A 9114-nucleotide genomic window follows, 5' to 3' on the forward strand; every position below is an offset into this window, starting at 1 on the left:
ACTGTTCATCATATATTTTAGTCTCCAGTTCCCTAACCATCCTGGTTGCTCTTCTCTCCACCTTTTCTAGAGTCTCAACATCTTTTTATAGTGTGGTAGCCAAAACTGGATGCAGTATTCTAGGTGTGGTCTTACTAAGGCTTTATCAAGTGGTATTAGTACCTCCCTTGATCTTGACTGTATCACTCTGTTAATGCAACTTAGGAATGCATTGGCTTTTTTGACTGCCACTGCACACTCCTGGCTCATATTTAGCTGGTTGTCCACTAAGACTCCAAGATCCTTCTCACAGTCACTGCTATTAAGCCTGGTTGCACCCTGTCTATATGTGTCCTTTTGGTTTATCTTGCCTAAGTGTAAGACTTTACTTTTCTCTACATTGAATTTCATTTTGTTAGATAGGGCCCAGTGTTCAAATCTGTCAAGATCCAGATGGATCTTGAGCCTATCATCTAGGGCAGGGGTGTCAAACACAAGGCCCATGGGTTGGATCTGGCCCGCAGGGACATCCTGGAAAATGTATGGGGCCAACCCATGTCACTTCAGCCCAGTCCACCCAATGTGAAGAAGAAACATTGAGCCAGTGTGGCTTTGGCCTGACTACCCAGTGTGAAGATAATACATGCCAACAGTTTGGGGAGTGCATCAAACTGGCCATGCCCAGCCAATTGCTCATACCCACCCAGTCGGCCACTCCCCAACCCCCCTCCCGAGGTCAACCACAGCCCTGATGCAGCCCTCAATGAAATTTTGACATCTCTGATCTAGGGTGTTAGCTATTCCTGCCAATTTAGTATCATCTGCAAATTTGGTAAATTCCCCTTCTATTCTTTCATCTAAGTTGTTTATGAAGATATTGAACTAGCCTAAGATGGAACCTTGTGGTACTCCACTACATACTTCCCTCCATGTAGACTTAGACCCATTAAGGACTACTCATTGAGTGCAGTTTGTTAGCTAGAACTTCCTCAGAGCAAGTCAGTGCTGAATTAAGGGAAGTGGGAGCCTTGTTGTAAGTCTAAGTGCTACTCCTTGAAGTGGCAGAGGTTAAAAACCTTACATTACAGACTCACGTCCGTGCCATTGATGTGTTATTGAGTGCTGTTGATCTCACTGGTGTAATTGTGCAACAAAGGGCAGAGGTTGGACTTCTCTATGCACATGGTTTGCTCTTAAGGGTGTTCTTTCCTTAGCCCCAGGCAGTGCGTGCACCAGTGGTGGGATTCAAATTTTTTTACTACCAGTTCCATGGGGGTGGCTTGGTGGGCGTGGCATGGCTTGGAGGCATGGCTTGGGGGCTTGGTGGGCATGGACAGGAGAAGGATACTGTAAAATCCCCATTCCCTCCCCACTCCAGGGGAAGGATATTGCAAAATCCCCATTTCCTCCTGATCAGCTGGGACTCGGAAGGCAGGGAATAGATGAGGGCGTGGCCAGTCAAAGGTGGTATTTACTGGTTCCCCGAACTACTCAAAATCTCCGCTACCAGTTCTCCAGAACTGTTCAGAACCTGCTGAATACCACCTCCGGGGTGCATTAACTCTAGGCATGGCCTTTTAGGGCTACAGGATCCTGTTTTATTTGCAAGAAAATCCAGTGATAAATTTCCACTAAAACCTATTTTATTCTTTCTAGGTTGTAATCAGTGGTGGGTTCCTACCGATTTGGACCGGTGTGGCCAAACTGGTAGTGGTTTGGCACCCTTGGTTGCTGGGTTCTCCAGGTGGCGCCATAGGTGCTGCCATCTTGTTTTTGCATTCTGTGTATGTGCAGAACAATTTTTGTTGCACTACGCACACACGCATGGTGCACCTACAAGTGCACCGACAGTAGTGACTGCCGGAACCCACCCCTGGTTGAAATCGGTCAGGTTTTCCAGATGTGGCTGCCCTTGCCCAGCAGTTCAGTGGTGATGAACATGGGAAGGTGTTCTTTATCAACCTCTGCATGGTTGATGCACCCTGGACCCATGTGTTGGTGGACTACAGCTCCCAGGATTACTGAGCAACTGCAGCCACATCTGGAAAAATGTTTTTTTTCTAATCCTGAAAGGGTGCATGAAGATTTCTCCAGGTTTCAAAACCTTTGGACAGCCACTTGTCTGACATGGTTGAGGGTCTCCTGCTTGAGTAGAGGGTTGGACTAGATTTTATTTATTTATTTATTCTTCGCATTTCTAAACCGCCCCCTCTCCCAAAAAGGGACTAGATGATCTCCAAGGTCCCTTAACTCTGTATTCTGCGATTCTTTCTTACACATAATTATGGGGAGGGAATGTGCATGGAGAAAGTGTGGTGTGGGATAATAAGAGGAGCAAAGGAGGGTTGAGTAAACGAAGTGTTGAATTCTATATTTTTCTCATCCTTTCTGCCAAACTTAGATCTTTCTGCCAAACTTAGATCTTTTCTGCCAAACTTAGATCTTTTCCTGCACTATAATACAAACAGCTCTAACTGAGGTAACAGCACAAAATGGAAGTTAGATGAAGCTTGCAAAGCCCAAGCTATCTCATTAAAAATATAAATATTTATTGCTTAGGATAGGGGTGTCAAACTCAATTTCATTGAGGGCCAAATCAGGGCTGTGGTTGACCTCAGGGGGCTGGGTGGGCATGGCCGACTGGCTGGGTGTGGCCAACTGGGTGGGTTTGGCCAACTGGGTGGGCATGGCTAGTTTGACGCTACTCCCCAAACTGCTGGCATGTTTCCTCTTCACATTGGTAGACTGGGCTGAAGGCACATTGGCCTGATCTTTCCTCTTCACATTGGATAGACCAGGATGGCCCCACGGGCCAGATCCAACCACATCGCGGTCCGGATCCAGCCCATGAGCCTTGAGTTTGACACACCTGGTTTAGGAAAACAAGTTGATTTCTTCCTCAGAATGAAACATTTCCATGACCTGATATGATACCTCTGACTTGAACACTGCCTGGAGGGTTTCTGGTTTATTACTGGGAGCAGGGGAGTTCTAGATTAGTTGGAGTGATAACTCACAGCTTTTCATTATCTTGGCTAACTGAAATCCAATACTTCTAGAAGCCCTTCGTTAGAGAGGATTGGGAATAAGTACAATCCATTTAACTGGTGGCTGACTGTGGAGTTTGTATTGTGGGGAAACAAGCCCCTTTATGGCCTCCGGAGGGCCTCCAGAACTTGGGAGAGACAGTTTTTTCCTCCCAGAGTCTTGAGGAAAGTCTCCGGAGCCTAGGGAAGGTGAAAATGCCCCCCTCATGATGTAAGAGGCCAACTAGGCCACGCCCACCCAGCAACCTGGCAGAGAACCCATTGCTGAAATTTTTGAGGCCCAGCCCTGCATCAAGGTGATGTCAAATCAAAATAACATACATATCATAGGGCAAACGATAACAACTCCATAAAACATGGAGCTTCTGACAACCATTTAAGAGTCCAGATTAAAATGCACGATGTGAACTTTTCTCAAAAGTGAGAAAGCATAAATCAAACACAACTATGAAAGTAGAACAGCACAGACTTCTCATGTTCCTCTCTCATGCGCTGGTGCTCCTATAAAAATGAATGAAAGTTGGACAACTCTTGAAAATCTTTTCTTAGAGAAATAGAGAAAATTTAAACTCCAGAACTGTAAAATTTGGACGAGAGCGAAGAACAGAAACAAAACTCACACTTAACATAGGCATGAAGGCAACCTGTATTGTCCACATTTCTCCACATCTGCATTAAAGTAGGACCTCTACTAGTTGAAATAACATGCTTCATTCTAGAGATTCATTGGAATTGTACTAAAACCATAAATCCAAGAAGGTTCTAGATGAGATTATTCATCCTATTCCTGCAAAATAACAGTTCCAAGATTCCTTAAGAGAAGAAAAATGTTTATAGCCGTGTGTAAAGTGTTGGCTGTCTGTGATATATTCCAATTAGGAGGCTCAGCATAACCCAAAGGAAAACTCAGCATGAAGAGTCATAAATTTCCCTACTTTAAGGCAGAATTTTGCTATCCTTTTCTCAATATACTCCCGAAGGGGACTAAACTCTTTCTTCAGATCCTAAGACTGCAACCTCAGTTTCTGCTGTCCCACAGACATGCCACAGGTGGAACGCAGAGCCCTCTCTGCCGGCACATTAGCCGTTGCCCCAGCTCAGCTCCACTGGGCATGCACGCGTGCCTTCCACCAGCCAGCTGATTTTTGGCTTGCACGCACACTCGCAGGCAGCGGGGGGGGGGGTCATATGCACATGCATGGAGGGGAGTGTGGGGAGTTACACGCCCACCTCCCACAGCTCATGTTTGGTCCCAGGAGGCTGTAGGGAGGCCAACTATGCCCAAAAATGGAGCACAGGGGGAGTCACATGCACATGTGCAGGGGGAATGGGGAGCATGGAGGGGATTCATGTGTGCATGCGCAGGGGGCGGGGTGTGTGTCACACAAGCATTGCATTATGGGCATGCAACACTTTCAGCACGCAATGACAAAAAGGTTATCCCTCACTGGTCTAGAAACAGCCATAGATCATTCAAGAACACTATCAACACTTTCAATTGTCCTCTACTGTGGTTCTTTGTTGGCTTCATAGTTAGTTTATGCAAGGTAAGAGGCTTCTTGGTCATTGTCCAGGGTCCTGAAAGTGCTGAGTGGGACACAGCTTTACCAGATGTGGCACGGAATACCAGAGATCATTTGTCACATATTTCCTCTCAAAGAAGCTAAAAATGTCCAGAGAAAAATCGGAAATTAAATTTACCAAATCAGATCATTGTTCTGGTGTAGCTTGGGGATCCAAAACACTTAAGGGGACCAGATTAAGAGATAGGACTCAACGAATGTAACTTCTTTGGGATCAATGCAATCCTATCTCCCATTGACTGTACTGAGCAAGGAACAGAAGTATCCCAGATAGGAAACCCAAAACAAGTTTAATACTTTGAAATGCTGAGTCCATTTTTACAGGGTAGTATTTTAAGGGGCAAAATAGATTTCTGTCCCTAAAGGCCTTCAGATCACTTCTTAATAGTTTAAGAATGCAGACAGTAATTTGGCTTTGATTTAATAATTAGGTCACTTTTTCAGAGTTGAGTTTTATTACAATGTTGAAAACAGAGAGGAAAATAGGGATTGGAAAGAGATTTAAATATGAAATAAATCATAGTCTTTGATTTCCGTTATCTATAAATAAGGAACTTCAGCCCCACACATCAAATGGCCCATTATAATTCATTATCTTTCATTCTCTGGCTAGGACTATTTTGAGGAAGAAAATCTACATAATTGATGCCATCATTAGGAAACCATCCTAGAAAGATATATTGGGATCCAGCCTATTTTAATTACTGTTAGATATAACTGGTGTTATTATTTCTTTACATTTATTTGTACCCCACCTAATTATTTTATAAATAACTCATAGTGGAGAATCTATCCAACATACCTCCTTCTTCCTATTTTCCACAGAACAACAATGCTGTGAGGTGGGTGGGGAGAGCGTGAGGGAGGGTGACCTGAACAAGCTTACCCAAATGCAATGATGAAATTCAATTTTTTTTACTACCAGTTCTGTGGGGGTAGCTTGGTGGGTGTGGCAGGGGAAGGATACTGCAAAATCCTCATTCCCTCCACACTCCTGGGGGAAGGATACTGCAAAATCTCCATTCCTTTCACACCCCTGGGGGAAGGATACTACAAAATCCCCATTCTCTCCCCACTCCTGGGGGAAGGATACTGCAAAATCTCCATTCCCACCCCATGCTGGGGGCAGCCAGAGGTGGTATTTGCCGATTCTCCGAACTACTCAGAATTTCCGCCAGCGGTTCTCCAGAACCTGTCAGAACCTGCTGAATTTTACCCCTGCCTAGATGGCTTTCGTGTCTAAGGCAGGACCAGAACTTACCATCTCCTGGTAATCAGCCCAAAGTCACCCAGCTGGCTTTCATTTATTTATTTATTTTATTTTACCGTGCTTCTAGACCGCCCCTTCTCCCAAAAGGGACTCTAAAGTAGGACTAAGAATTCAGTCTCCTGTTTTCTAGCTTGGTGCCTTCACCATTAGACCAAAGTGTTCAAAGTGGTAGAGAAGGTGACGGCTCTCAGATGAAATCATTGATTTTCACCCTTCTAACTGGATTCAGATCTAGATTTAGTAGAGAAAGTCTTTGATCATGAAGACGGATGATCTACCTCGGGTGAATGATAGGGAGAGAACTAGCCTGATGATGCTTCTGGATTCCTTGATACCTTACTAATGGTCAACTTGCTGGACCACATGGTACAGCTTTGAGATGGAAGCATGGTGTTGTGATGGCTCAACTCCTACCTTTCCAAATACTAATAAAAGACTTCTGTTTGAGACTTCTTGGGAATTATTTGGGTCAATTATTCTACTTCCCCATGTTAATCCATAGGAAATGATAATTCACACATTCAAGGTTATAAGTCACTAGACTTCTGATCATACTTATCTATATTTCTCCTTCCCTATGTTTCCAAGATTGGCTATTTCCCAGATTTGCATCTATTTCCTGATCATAAGATGGCAGAGGTATGAAGAATAAACCAAGAATAACCTCACAACTCTACAAATGCCCTGTTCAGGGGATGGACAGTAAAAATGGTCCAGAAATAATCCTGTCCAGGAACCAGAACTGCTGAATAAGGCACCTCTGACTTTCTATTTAACCTTTGTGCTAAAATTGCTTCAGGAAAAATGTAGAGGATACATATTTATCCAGTTCTTTTACTGTTACATCTGTAGATTTGTGATTTTTTTTAAAAAAATGGTTTTAATGTATATTTTAAAGCATTGTAGTTAGCTATCCAAGTCACAAAGAGAGTGAGGGGAATGTAAAACCTTTACATAAAATATAAATAACCTGCCAACTCTCTTATATGAAACACATTTTTAAATATTGCATCTTTCCTCAAAGAAACGTAGTTTGGAGACGCTGATGAGAATATCATGAATTATTTTTTAAAATATGCAGGAAATGGATTGTGTAGATAAATAACTACCTAGCAAGTTTCAGAATAACTTGGACAATAGTCATCCTACCTTGAAAAGCAGTTTCACTTTTTCAGCTGGATTATGAGTTTTAGAGGAAAGCTGCCAAATTAAAAATGTAATGCTCCGTGTGTGTGTGTGTGTGTGTGTGTGTATGTGTGTCTCTGTGTGTGAAAATCCAACAGCAGCTGCTTATAGGGTCAGAAATTCTGAGATTGCTAAATTGAGACTTGCATTACAATAATGGAAAAAATTTCTCCATGATGCCAGCAAGTCACTTAAATGACTAAAGAGACAAGGTTTAGTTGGATCTGATCCGTTGGCTTTAGCATATGGAAGTGTTCTTAGTTAAAAAGACAAATAAAAATAGTACGTGACTTAATCACAGCCAATAATTTCCCTCTTCCTCTTTGTCTTTTACACTCTATAGTAAGGCTACCCCATGTATATTGGGAGTTAGGGCAATACGTCTATGAGAGAGTCCAGAGTGAAGTTGGCAGTATTAAAACCATCGCATGAATTAAATGTGCTCTCGGGGATATTAGCTCTTTATAAACCTACATTTGCTCTTGAGGCATGAAATTATATTATGTACATGCATGCCAAAAGAGAAATGGAGCCAGAAAAATCTATTATTTGCAATTTAAACAAACAAAAATCTCAGATCTTTGTGCGAGATGATGCACTTGAAGTTATTTTTTATTAAAAGTTGACAAATTATTTTGAGGATCGGGTATTTTGGCTCAAAGTTTAGGAATGTTCTTGAGGATTGACATAGTTGGATAACAATTGGGATTTCACTTGGCTTCCGTCAATTAAAGAAAGTCTGTATTGATTGATTTAATCTCTGTGATCCGGTGTGTGCAATGTAAAGTGTGTAACACTCTGGTATAATGATAAAACATAATCCTTGTTTTTGAATTTGGCCTGGATGGTTACAAATAAATGGAATTAAAACTATTTGCTTATTAGCCAAAAGTATTATTGAACTACCATATCTAGACTCCAACTCTTTCTACTATTGGGAATTTGTGATTTAACCTAAATAAACTGTGATTCTATCATGGTGAAGCAAGTTCTAAGCATCTATTTTGGACTAAAGATGGAGAGAACTGGCACTGGGCAGGGAGCAGCCACACTGTCTAATCGCAAAGATGCCTGCAAACCATCCGTTCTGGGACGCTTCTGGCCATGAATATTTTATCACTTATTTCCAGCTGAACAAAAGCAGTGCTGGGATACGGGCTGATTCATTGAGAGGGGGGAAATGATGAAAAAGGTGCCGAGGGTGGGCCCAAATCATTCCCCTTCATCCTCTCTTAACCAACCAGTAGGTGTGGGGAAGGTTGTGAGGAAGGGTGCTGTAAATATAAAAGCAGTTTTAGGTGTATGGCAGAGGCAGGGGGCCCATACTCTGGGAGATGGGGGAAAAAAAGAGGATAAAGAGCTAAACTGGGAGAATTTGTCAGCCAATGGTCTGCTGTCAACTCCACAACGGGCTGAATCTGTTCTCCTCAAGCCAGTCAGAAACCTGAGCAAGCTTTGTAAGAAGAAAACACAACAAGCAGCCAGAAACGAGTAAGCAAGCAGGAGGGGGAGTAGAGAGAGAAGCACCAGCAGAGCACTTATCATGCAGAGAGTGTGAATCAGTCAGATGAAGAGAGAAACTGAGGTCTGTTAGGAGGAGGAGGAAGAGGGTTAGTAGTAGTATAGCAGACAGCAAGGAAAGACGGTCACCGTGGTCCTCTACCTGGGAGAAGCTGGGGAGATGCACTGCACGCCTTCAGCTCTGCTTCCTTTTGAGCGTCCCCTGTACATTGACTTGACCTCTGCTGTCTCAGTGACGCTGCCTTTTCAGGGCAAGGGAGGGGAAGGGCAGGCGTTTCCTTAAGGTGGATCCCTTAAAGCCACAGCTGCCCTCCCCCTTGCCTTTCCTCCCTCCACAGCCACTGCCCTGCAGGAGAATAATTGTCCCTCCCCAGTCAAGAGCAATGAGAAGGAAGAACTGCTGGGAGGCCAAAATCTTCAGCTAGCAATGCTGGGGGGAAAGGGGGGCAAGGGTCCATGAAGGCTGCCCAATTATGCCTTCCTTGCAAGACAAGCCCAAGGAATGTTCAACTCAAGCAGCTGTGAGGGA

General features: G+C 43.4%; 1 protein-coding gene across 5 annotated transcripts in view; it reads right to left on the reverse strand.

Moving 5' to 3' along the window:
- The window catches only part of LDB3 (LIM domain binding 3), a 176121-nt gene extending 167228 nt beyond the window's left edge, over positions 1 to 8893 (reverse strand). For 2 of the 5 annotated variants that reach the window (XM_081956515.1, XM_081956517.1), the window contains exon 1: positions 8728 to 8865. The gene's annotated coding sequence lies outside the window, so the exon portion shown is untranslated. Of the gene's footprint in view, positions 1 to 8727 lie in introns of all 5 variants that reach the window. The other 3 variants (XM_081956513.1, XM_081956516.1, XM_081956518.1) reach the window with 3 other exon arrangements.
- Between the last annotated feature and the right edge of the window lie 221 nt (positions 8894 to 9114).

This window comes from Natrix helvetica (assembly GCF_964273705.1).
Source record: "Natrix helvetica genome assembly, chromosome: 5".
NCBI lineage: Eukaryota > Metazoa > Chordata > Lepidosauria > Squamata > Natricidae > Natrix > Natrix helvetica.